Source organism: Oncorhynchus gorbuscha, linkage group LG06 (assembly GCF_021184085.1).
Source record: "Oncorhynchus gorbuscha isolate QuinsamMale2020 ecotype Even-year linkage group LG06, OgorEven_v1.0, whole genome shotgun sequence".
Lineage (NCBI taxonomy): Eukaryota > Metazoa > Chordata > Actinopteri > Salmoniformes > Salmonidae > Oncorhynchus > Oncorhynchus gorbuscha.
In genome coordinates this window covers 100,203,231-100,216,313 of record NC_060178.1, presented here as the reverse complement: position 1 = coordinate 100,216,313, position 13,083 = coordinate 100,203,231, and positions in this window count along the sequence as shown.

The window sequence follows — 13,083 nt, the reverse complement described above, 5'->3', positions numbered from 1 at the left end:
CATTTATCATGAAGTCGCCCAGGTATCCCACAAATAGCCCAAATTTACCCAAGTGGCCAAATTGGTGAAGGTATACATTTTAAGACAAATAACTATATACAAAATACAAAATGGTATTCTAACACACACCCCCCAAAAACTGGAGAAAACAAATGGAAAAAAATATTATTATTGATTAAAAAATATTTGAAAAAAATAATATATATATATATATATATACACATTTACAAAATAACATGGGTAAGTATTTACACACTTTCAATATTTGGAAGACCCTCAGTCCTCTTATCAAATCAAGTTATATAGCCCCAGCCTAAAACCCCAAACAGCAAGCAATGCAGGTGTAGAAGCACGGTGGCTAGGAAAAACTCCCTAGAAAGGCCAAAACCTAGGAAGAAACCTAGAGGGACCAGGCTATGAGGGGTGGCCAGTCCTCTTCTGGCTGTTCCGGCTGCAGATCACAGTGGTTGTAGAGTGTGCAACAGGACAGCACCTCAAAAGTAAAAATGAACAGTTTAGGGTTCCATAGTCGCAGGCAGAACAGTTGAAACTGGAACAGCGGCAAGGCCAGGTGGACTGGGGACAGCAAGGAGTCATCATGCCAGGCATGGTCCTAGGGCTCAGGTCCTCCTCCGAGAGAAAGAGAGAATTAGAGTGAGCATACTTAAATTCACACAGGACACCGGATAAGACTCCCATTCGGAGTCAGTGTCACTGTGAAAGAAAATGTTCAGTTAGAATAGTTTCACATATGAGCCCTGTATCAACAGGTATAATAAACAGATATATATAGAGAGTTGAAGGCTGAATATATTATTATATTATTATTACCTGCTAGATCTACTGTCTCTTTTATATTATGACATTTCAGCTAGATCTACTGTCTCTATTATATTATGACAGACCAGCTAGATCCACTGTCTCTATTATATTACGACAGACCAGCTAGATCTACTGTCTCCATTTCACTTTGGCCATTGATGTGGTCCTGCCCTCTCCCCATCAAATAAACAGATCTCATATTTCATAACATTACATGTTTATATATTGCTTCTAAAATGTAAAAAATATCACAAATAATATTTTATATTATTCATTTCAAACAAGTGCATTAGCATAATAAGAACTTACCAGTCCAAAACAATGTCCTCTCCCGTTCAAAAACTATTCCTCCACAATCGCTAAATGAAGCGTCCTACAACAATCTCTGTCTCACCTTCCCAATCAATGTAGTCTAAAATTGTATGTACATCTGTATATCTAGACTTAGATTTAGCTTTCCCTGACTTCGTCGCCATAATTATTGATATAGAAACATTCAGAAGCGTTCACCAAACAATGCAGTGCGTAATATGTGCTTCTCCTTCCGGTATGAAACTTCAATAGTGAATGACTCTCTTTACGGTCTTGCAACACATAAACATGGCGTATTGCCATTTAGCTCAGCTCATTGGCTGTCCACCCAGCTAGATTTCAAGACGATCAGTGGTCATTGGGTTAAAAGACAGTCAATCAACGAAACAGCGGGCAAATCATTGGTGCACAATGATGTTATGACTTGTTGTCTTCAAATCGGTTTCTTTCACTCAATACGTCCCGCAAAATGGCCCATCAGGTTTGATTGTGTTACAAACAATTGCAGTGAAACCAAACATGACTGGAAAAGTTACGTTCTGTGTGGGTTATTTACCTGGAATGTGTCGTTGAAAATGGAATGAGACGGAATTCACGACACAAGCAGTTAACAAAATGTTTCGTGTTAGGCTATAAAAATGGATTTGATCAAACAAAGGATCATTCATTGTGTAACAATGAGCATTGGAATTGCAAACAGACGAAGATTGTCAAAGGTAAACTATTTATTTTAATGTAGTTTGTGATTATGTTACACCTGTGCTGGTTAACCTCTTGCGCCGAGCCATCCCGGATCCGGTATCGTGACTACAGCCTCAAGCTCATTACCATAACGCAATGTTAATGATTTCTAAAAATCGCAAATGAAATGAAATAAATATGCCTGCTCCCAAGCTTAGCCTTTTCTTAACAACACTGTCATCTCAGATTTTCAAAATATGCTTTTGAACCATAGAAAATCAATCATTTGTGTAAGAGTGTTGATGGCTAGCTTAGCATTTAGCGTAGCATTTAGCACGCAACATATTCACAAAAACCAGCAAAGGAATCAAATAAAATAATTTACCTTTGAAGATCTTCAGATGTTTCAATGAGGAGACTCTCAGTTACATAGCAGATGTCCAGTTTTTCCTGAAAGATTCTTTGTGTAGGAGAAATCGCTCCGTTTTGTTACTACACATTTGGCTACCGAAACGAACCGAAAATTCAGTCACCAAAACGTCAAACTTCTTTTTCCGAATTAACTCCATAATATCGACCGAAACATGGAAAACGTTGTTTGAATCAATCCTCGAGGTGTTTTGTCAAATATCTCTTCATTGATATGTCGTTCGTGGAAGCATGGTTTTTCTCAGAATCCCATGGAAAAATACCAATTTCCACGCAGGACACCGACACCGTGCCGACACTTGGCAAATGTAGTCTCTTATGGTCACAATACGTCACAATGCTCCAGACCCCTTGGGGAAACGATAGAAAGGGTAGGCTCATTCCTGTCGCATTCACAGCCATATAAGGAGATAATGCAAAACATAGCCTCAGAAATCCTGTTCATTTCCTGGTTGCAGAAACATCTTGGTTTTGCCTGAAGCTTTTGTTCTAGGGCACTCACAGTGAAAATCTTTGCAGTTCTGGAAACGTCAGAGTGTTGTCTTTCCAAAGCTATCAATTCCATGCATAGTCGAGCATCTTTTCGTGACAAAATATTGCGCTTAAAACGAGTTCGTCTTTTTATCCAAAAATGAAATACTGCCCCTAGAGTCTCAAGAGGTTAAAAAAACATTTTTTTTTATGGGGCTCTATGCTCAGATAATTGCATCGTATTCTTTCACAGTAAATCCTTTTTTAAATCTGACAACGCAGTTGGATAAGCAAGATTCTAGGCTTTCGATACATGTGAGACACTTGTATTTTCAATATGACTATTTATGTAGCGTTTAATATTACTATTTATGTAGCGATCACCGTATGTTGTGGAATTTCAGCCCGCTAGCGGGTTCCGTGCGCAGAGAGGTTAACAAGATGTTTATCTTTCATTTGCTGTATTGGACTTGTTAATGTGTGAAAGTGAAATATTTCTAAAGAATATTTTTTGAATTTCCCGTGCTACCTTTACAGCTGAATTGGGGGGGGAGTTCCCCTAGGGGAACGCTAGCCATAACAGGTTTTAATATAATGTTTACATACCCTACATTACTCATCTCATGTGTATATATGGTACTCTATAACATCTACTGCATCTTGCCTATGCTGTTCTGTACCATCACTCATTCTTATATCTTTATGTACATATTCTTTATCCCTTTACACTTGTGTGTATAAGGTAGTAGTTGTGGAATTGTTAGGTTAGATTACTCGTTGGTTATTACTGCATTGTCGGAACTAGAAGCACAAGCATTTCGCTACACTCACATTAACATCTGCTAACAATGTGTATGTGACAAATACAATTTGATTTGATTACATGACTACAGGAGGATTACGCAATGTAGCTGGCAAGAGCTGTTCTCAATGGAAGGTTTCTGAAATACACTCTCTCCAAGGCGAAGTGACCGTGAGAGACGACTTGGAACACACAAAGGGGACAGCCCTGGTGCGTCAGACGAGAGCAGACTTCGAGGTAGTCATCAGAATGTTCCCTGGGACAATGGTGGTCTACTTTGACATCACACAGTGGACTAGTTAGATGTTCCAGTGGAAGGAGGACATCAACAAGCACATAGAGATGGCCCAGTGCTCCGTGACATGCGCATGCCCACAACTCGCCACTTTGCCATACATCAGTGTGGGCAGTGTAGTAGAACAGGGTTTCCCAAACTTGGTCCTGCCATGTAGTCTTTTGGACTTTGTACAAACAAGCTAACGTTAGCTACGTAACTGATAGAGGAAATTATGGTTGAAATGATTAATTATGTATACATTATTGATTAGAACCACTTATTCTAATACTATTATGTTATGGTATGAACTGTTACTGAAAATGTAAGCAGAACGAATTAATTGTCTGTGCCTCTTGGGAAGTTAAGGAGGCAGAGATGATATATCTTTTCAGACAAGATAAGGATGTTTGGGTTATGTTCCATTAGGGGAGAAAAAAGTATATCTTTTAGACAGTTTGGAATGTAGTTTTATGGGGGGAGTAAGAGAAGAGTTTCAGACCTAAAAACAATGGGCTCTTGTGAGAATCGGAGAGAGGGGGTGAAACTGATGACGTCATTTTATGTTCTCTCCTTAAAATGTAATGTTCTTTGTATTATGGATCAGTACTCATCAAGGATAAATGCTGAACTTGTTTTTAAGACTGGTCTCTTGCTAATTCATGCAAATGATAAACTTACAACTTATCATGAATTAGAAATGAGTGCGAATTGAATTGGTTTTGCAATAAAACATAAAGGAATTTAGAATTCCTCTATCAGTAACGTTAGCTAGTTATTTACCTAGCTAATCAAAATATCTGTTTGCATTGATTAACCTCAGTTTGAATACCACCATATAGCAAGCTATAGACAGTAGTCTAGGGCTTCGTTTCAAACTCAAAGTAGACCACCCTCGGCCCTAAACCCTCAGCCCTTGAATGACGTTTTACAATGTCACATCCAAGTGTACCTTAAATGTCCCTTACCCAAGCAAGGGAGAGTGATGATCGCAGAGGCAACGACCTTGGTGGAAATCTTGAAGTGGAGCTTAAAAACAACCAACCTAAAGCTATTAATGTACCTAGTAAGCTACCATAGCTAGGTAGCCCACCTGCCATGTTGCTAGCTACAGTTACCCATAGCTGACTAGCTAGTTTTATAGTTTGGTAATTTATTCCAATACATTTCAGAATTGCCAAAAATATGTTTATGAATCTAGCAACTTTCTATAGGCTCCTCACTACGAGACTAAGCCAAGGAGGAGGAAAATGCAAAAGATAAAATGTATGCAGCTATGTCATCTCTTTATGAGTATAATATTATGCATGTAATGAAATAGGCTAGTATAACACTTATTTGTTAGCCTATGTAGCTATGTTGCTTGCTATGCTATTACACACAGAGCGACAATATTCCGTTTTCTGTCCAACTAGCTGACACAACATTGGATATCATTTCAGTTTCATCATGATAATGTGTGCAGCCTGCAGCAAAACTATTACAACCTAACTAGCACGTTATTGATTTGGTTAACTTTCATTGAGGTGACATCATAAAGGTTTTCTGTGATTATATTGACTAGGTCCTGAGCTCAGTAAGATGAATTTCCAATGCTGTAGGTTAACTTAAAAGACATCTATATTATGTTGATATTTTGTATTTTTTGTGATATATTGAACCTTTTGGGGTGTTTTATGCCAAGAATTAGTCAAGGAGGTTGTGTGATTAATTTGGTTCCTATTCTGAAAGTTTGATAAATTGTGCATAATGAGATGTATATTTTAAAGGTGCGACAAATGTATTTGGGGTGTCAGACTCATATACTGTATTTCAATGAAAATTCTGGGGCACTTCTGCAATATTTTGGAGCACACTCTGGCTCTGGCCAGATTGAGGAGCCATCTACATCAGCTACACAGGCCTCTTCAGAAATGATCTTGGAGCTTTAGGAAGGGGGCCATCCACCTCCTCAGCCACACAGGTGTCTGAGCCTGAGGATGAAGACCCCCAGCAGGACTCTTCAGGTGTGTTTGTGCGCACGCATATGTTGATATGTGTGGGCACACACACGTGTTTGTGTGCATCCCTGCATAACATAAGCAAAATAAATAATTTCCCTTTTGCAAAGATTTAAAGTTTCCATATTGTAGGTAACAATGATGATTGTATTATTACTGGGTATGATTGTGGGATGTGTGGTCTAGATTTTCCTCAACTGAAGTAGAGTATATTGTGATAAATTGCAGGACACACTTCTTGCCTAGAGAGTTTTCAGCTATACTTTTCGTGGCTGTTTATTTTACCACCACAGACAGATGCTGGCACAAAGACCGCACTCAGTCAGGGGTATAAGGAAATAAGCAAACAAGAAACCACTCACCCAGAGGCGGCGCTCCTAGTGGCTGGAGACTTTAATGCAGGGAAACTTAAATCAGTTCTACCAAATCTCCAACATCATGTTAAATGTGCAACCAGAGGGGGAAAAAAATTCTAGATCACATGTACTCCACACACAGAGACGTGTACAAAGCTCTCCCTCGCCCTCCATGTGGTAAATCCGACCACAACTCTATCCTCCTGATTCCTGCATACAAGCAAAAATTAAAGCTGGAAGCACCAGTGACTCGGTCTATAAAAACGTGGTCAGATGAAGCAGATGCTAAACTACAGGACTGTTTTGCTATCACAGACTGGAACATGTTCCCGGGATTCTTCCGATGGCATTGTGGAGTACACCACATCAGTCACTGGCTTTATCAATACATGCATCGAGGACGTCGTCCCCACAGTGAATGTACGTACATACCCCAACCAGGAGCCATGGATTACAGGCAACTTTTGCACTGAGCTAAAGGGTAGAGCTTCCACTTTCAAGGTGAAGGACTCTAATCCAGAAGCTTACAAGAAATCCTGCTGTGCCCTGCGACGAACCATCAAACAGGCAAAGTGTCAATACAGGGCTAAGATTGAATCATACTACACCGGCTCCGATGTGGCAGGGCTTGTAAACTATACAGACGACAAAGGGAAGCACAGCCGCGAGCTGCCCAGTGACACGAGCCTACCAGACGAGCTAAATCACTTTTATGCTTGCTTCAAGGCAAGCAACACTGAGGCATGCATGAGAGCATCAGCTGTTCCAGACGACTGTGTAATCACGCTCTCCGTAGCCGACGTGAGTAAGGTTAAACAGGTCAACATACACAAGGCCGCTGTAAACGTGGGCTAGGAATGGATGGAAGACGTATGCATTCTAACACACACAATGATACTACAAGGTATCCATTTTACCACCAGAGACATTCTTCAGAGGACAAGAGATACATGCTGGACAACCTGGCCTTCTATCTATGACCTATCTACCGAAGCACAGCTCAGAGTAAATATTTATTGCATTTTCCTTTTTCAAATGGGCAGTTATTTAGAATGCATAAGATACTGTATTTACGATAGCATAGCTGCCTACGGGCCAATAGAGACAAAGAAATATTTTTGTTCCTCAATCTTCCCACTCTTTCATTCAAAACCCAACCCCCTTTCTTTGTGTAACCAGCTGTCATATCTGTTCCATCTGTGTGATTATTTAGTAAATAAATAATTAACTTCTTGCGTCAGCCATCCCGGATCCGGGATCGTGACTACAGCCTCAAGGCCATTACCATAACGCAACGTTAACTATTCATGAAAATCGCAAATTAAATGAAATAAATATGCTAGCTCTCAAGCTTAGCCTTTTGTAAACAACACTGTCATCTCAGATTTTCAAAAATATGCTTCTCAACCATAGCAAAACAAGCATTTGTGTAACAGCACTGATAGTTAGCATAGTATTTAGCGTTAGCATTCAGCAGGCAACATTTTCACAAAAACCAGAAAACCATTCAAATAAAATCATTTACCTTTGAAGAACTTCTGATGTTTTCAATGAGGAGACTCTCAGTTAGATAGCAAATGTTCAGTTTTTCCTGAAAGATTATTTGTTTAGGAGAAATCGCTCCATTCTGTGCGTCACGTTTAGCTAAGAAAAAAAATGTATCCAGGATTGTGTAAATTTATCAGCAAGCTCATTAGCATAACACAACGTTAACTATTCATGAAAATCGCAAATTAAATGAAATCAATATGCTAGCTCTCAAGCTTAGCCTTTTGTTAACAAATCCCTCTCACCCCACCCCCCTAAGTTTTAGATGCACTGTTAAGTGTTAAGTGTTAAGTGACTGTCCCACTGGATGTCATAAGGTGAATGCAGATTTTCAAAAAATGTAATGTAATGTAAATGTTAACAACACTGTCATCTCAGATTTTCAAAAATATGCTTCTCAACCATAGCAAAACAAGCATTTGTGTAACAGTATTGATAGCTAGCGTTAGCATTTAGCATTAGCATTTGGCATTAGCATTCAGCAGGCAACATTTTCACAAAAACCAGAAAACCATTCAAATAAAATAATTTACATTTGAAGAACTTCGGATGTTTTCAATGAGGAGACTCTCAGTTAGATAGCAAAAGTTCAGTTTTTCCTGAAAGATTATTTGTGCAGGAGAAATCGGTCCGTTTTCTGCGTCATGTTTGGCTACCAAAAAAAAACGAATATTCATTCATCCAAACTCCAAACTTTCTTCCACATTAACTCCATAATATCGACTGAAACATGGTAAACGTTGTTTAGAATCAATCCTCAAGGTGTTTTTCACATATCTCTTCATGATATATAATTCCTGGAAGTCTCCTCTCTGTCTCAATCACATGGATGAATGCGAGCAGCTTGGAGATTACGCAACAATTTCAACAAAGGACACCGGGTGGACACGTGGTAAATGTAGTCTCTTATGGCCAATCTTCCAATGATGTGCCTACAAATACGTCACAATGCTGCAGACAACTTGGAGAAATGATAGAAAGGGCAGGCTAATTAGTGGCGCTTTCACAGCCATATAAGGAGACAATGAAAAACAGAGCGTCAAAAATCCTGCTCATTTCCTTTTTGAAGTTTCATCTTGGTTTCGCCTGTAGCATCAGTTCTGGGGCACGCACAGATAATATCTTTGCAGTTTTGGAAACGTCAGTGTTTTCTTTCCAAAGCTGTCAATTATATGCATAGTCGAGCATCTTTTTGTGACAAAATATTGCGCTTAAAACGGGCACGTTTTTTTATCCAATAATGAAATAGCGCCCCCATAGGTTGAAGAGGTTAAACCAAATTTTGTATTGCTGATTTAACTTGTTAACCAGGGTTCGTGAAGAAGAATTGACAACTTTCAGATGAGACTGAATAAAGTGACGATTAAATATTGACTGCTACTGATGTAAAAGATTACTAGGTCTTTAAGAGTTTATTCGGAGGATAACAGCTCTATAAACATTATTTTGTGGTGCCCCGACTCTAGTTAATTACATAAACCTGATTATCCTTAACCAGGTAATATTAATTACAGAGAAATTATTTTATAGAATAGCATGTCATATCACTTAATCCGGCATAGCCAAAGACACGACAATCCTGACTTGTTGCATTACTGCCTGGTACGGCAATTGCTCAGCCTCTGACTGTAAGGCACTACAGGGGGCAGTGCGTATGGCCCAGTACATCACTGGGACTAAGCTGCCTGCCATCCAGGACCTCTACACAAGGAGGTGTCAGAGGAAGGACCTAAAAATTGTCAAAGACCCCAGCCACCCCAGTCATAGACTGTTCTCTCTACTACCGCATGGCAAGCTGTACCGGAGTGCCATGTCTAGGACAAAAAGGCTTCTCAACAGTTTTTACCCCCAAGCCATAAGACTCCTGAACAGGTAATCAAATGGCTATCTCGACTATTTGCATTGTGTGCCTCCCCCAACCCCTCTTTTTACGCTGTTGCTACTCTCTGTTTATCATATATGCATAGTCACTTTAACTATACATTCATGTACATACTGTCTCAATTGGGCCGACCAACCAGTGCTCCCGCACATTGGCTAACCGGGCTATCTGCATTGTGTCCCACCCGCCAACCCCTCTTCTATGCTACTGCTACTCTCTGTTCATCATATATGCATAGTCACTTTAACCATATCTACATGTACATACTACCTCAATCAGCCTGACTAACCGGTGTCTGTATGTAGCCTCACTACTTTTATAGCCTCGCTACTGTATATAGCCTGTCTTTTTACTGATGTTTTATTACTTTACCTACGTATTGTTCACCTAATACGTTTTTTTTTTGCGCTATTGGTTAGAGCCTGTAAGTAAGCATTTCACTGTTGTATTCGGCGCATGTGACAAAAAACTTTTGATTTGATGTTCCACTGCTATAAATGCTGTGAATAACATGTGTAAACTAATGCCCATGTGCTCTCCATTAGAAATGCCTGTAGCAGCATCCCACCAAATCCTGCTGCTGAGGATGAACAACTGTCTACAGACCCTGCTGACTGGCCTTCAGTTCTGACTGACAGAATTCAGACACAACTAGTTTGCAGAGGACCAAGTGAGGTACAACCTGACTTTGTTTTCCCAAGGAATGAGAGTGATGGAAGAAGTTGCCACCACCAGTATTTCAGGAAGACCTTGGTGAGTCATGAAAAAAATCCCTAGAAGTTGGTTGGTGTATACTGAAAGAAACAACAGCCTCTTCTGCTGCAAATTCTCTTCTAAGAAGAAAATGTATTTAGCAAACTCAGGACAGACAGACTGGAAACATGCAAGTTGAAATCAAATCAAATATTTATATAGCCCTTTGTACATCAGCTGATATCTCAAAGTGCTGTACAGAAACCCAGCCTAAAACCCTAAACAGCAAGCAATGCAGGTGTAGAAGCAAGTTCTTTGCTGACTTCACACGACAGCAGTCTAGAACACCAAAACTGCATGAAAACATGGAAAGAACTGGCAAATGAGGATCAAAAAGGGGGAAACAATTGATAAGCATGAGATGGCACTCAGAGGCTGAGAGGATAAGATGGAGGCATTGATACGTCTGACTGCTATTGTGCAGTCTCCGGCAATTAGAAATCTGGCACGAAGGGGACACACAGAAACACTGTCCTCTTCACCAATGGAAATATCCTCAGCGTTTGAACTGATGGCACAATTTGATCCAGTCATAAAAGAGCACCTTAACCATATCCAAAAAGGGACGTTGAGTCACACCACCAGCTACCTGGTTAACAAGTTAAATCAGCAATACAAGGTCATTTCAATAATAGTGAGTGACATCAAGCTGGCAAAAATGATTCTCTATCATCCTAGATTGCACCTCAGATGTCAGCCACACTGAACAGTTGTCAGTTGTGATTAGAATGGTCACTGAAGGAGGAGCCCCACAAAGACCCTGTGATAAAGATTGAGGCCCAGTCCTTGTCAGAGGAGGTGGGATCATACCGCTTCAGCATCTGTACAGTGGTGTGGTATGACATCTGGAGCCATATCCAACATGTGAGCAAGCTGATGCAGTCTCCCAGTATGCATGTGGATGTTGCAGTCAGTCTTCTCAGAAAGACAGAGAGGTCTCAGCAACTAGAGGGCAACAGGCTTTATGACTGCACAGATATAAGTCAAGGATATTTGCGAGGGTATAAATATAGATGTCGTTCTACAACAAAAAAGGCTGAGGTCCACAAAGTGTCACTTTTCATTCGATTCATTTGATGAGCCTTTGAGTGATGCCCTGAAGAAGCTGGAGGTGACATTTTTCAATGTCGTTGTTGATGCTGCAACCTCAGCCCTACAGGAAAGATTTTCCACATTGGAAAATGTGGGAGAGAAGTTAGGAGTGCTGTCAACCTTCCAAAGTCTCTCAAATGAGGAGCTGACAGAACAATGTGAGGCCCTTAGTGTGACACTGCACTATAAAGAACACCCAGACATGGAAGACAGAGAGTTTGCACAGGAACTGAAGAACTTGCCTGACTTGCCATCAAAGACCATGAGCCTGCTTGAGGTGCTGAAATGTATACATGAAAGGGAGCTCTCAGAAATGTACCCAAATTTGTGGACTGCTCTCAGGAATTTGTCTTACTCTTCCAGTGACCGTAGCTGAAGCAGAGGAGCTTTTCAGAGCTGAAGCTCATCAAATCCTACCGGAGGTCCACCATGTCACAGGAACGCCTTAGTAGCCTTGCTGTTATCAGTATTAACCATGCAATTGCTTGGCAGATTTTCTTATGATGATGTAATTAATGACTTTGCATCCAGGAAGGCAGAAAGGTCAGGGTTTAGATGGCAGATGTGTAATTTAGTTTGTGTGTTTCTTGTTTGAAGTGTAATAATCAGGTTCTTTTCTCTATAAGTGTGTTGCTCTATTTGTGTGCAATTTAGTTTTAAAACTGATCAAACTAATCAGGAATTACTGGAGCTATCATCACTGCAAATGCAGTTAGACTGTATCTACGAGGAAAAGGCCCAGGGAGTGTTTGTAAGATCAAGACAAATGGATGGCAGAGGGAGAGAGAAATACAAAATATTTCTTTAAATTTAGAAAAAAGGGCAGGCGAAATGACTTCCGTATGTAAATTAATGATTAATAATACTCCCAATGAAAATCCCAAATAAATCTCTCAGCATGTTACCCAGTTTTAACAGAATCTGTGTATATCAGCCCAGTCAACTTCCAATATGTATTATTTCTTAGACATTGCAGAAAACATTGCTAAGAAGATAGCAAATGATTTCTGTGATGAGTTTTCCGAAATTGAGATAAAATATTGTATTAAAAGCTTTTAAAGACAATAGATGCCCTGGAAATTATTGTTTAACAAGTGAGCTCCATAAAACGTTCAGTGATCGATTGATTCCTTTCATTCTTGCTATGTTCCAAGAATCAATAGAAAAAGGGGAGTTACCGACTTCCTTAAAGAAAGGTGTAATTGTTTTTATTCCCAAACCTAATAAGGATTGTCTTTATATAGACAACTGGAGGCCCATTAGCCTGTTTAATAATGATGGAAAGTTATTTTCCCTTGTATTTGCTAAGAGGTTGAAACAAGGCTTGCATCATATAATTGATGAAGAACAATCTAGTTTTATGCATGGTCGACATATTAGTAATAACATCAGGTTGATCTTAGATATGATTGACTAGAATGACCTCATCCTTGATGATAGTTTTCTAATGTTTGTTGAGTTTTATAAATCTTTTGACATTGTAGAATATAAGTTTATGCTCAAAGCAATATGTTTTTGGGGGTTTGGTGACTTTTTTAAAAAGCAGTCCAAACTTTATATAGTGGTTGTACTGGCTCTTAAATTAGCTCACGGGACATCCCAAAGATTTGATATTGGGCGTGGCATTAGACAGGGCTGCCCAATTAGTCCATTTGAATTTT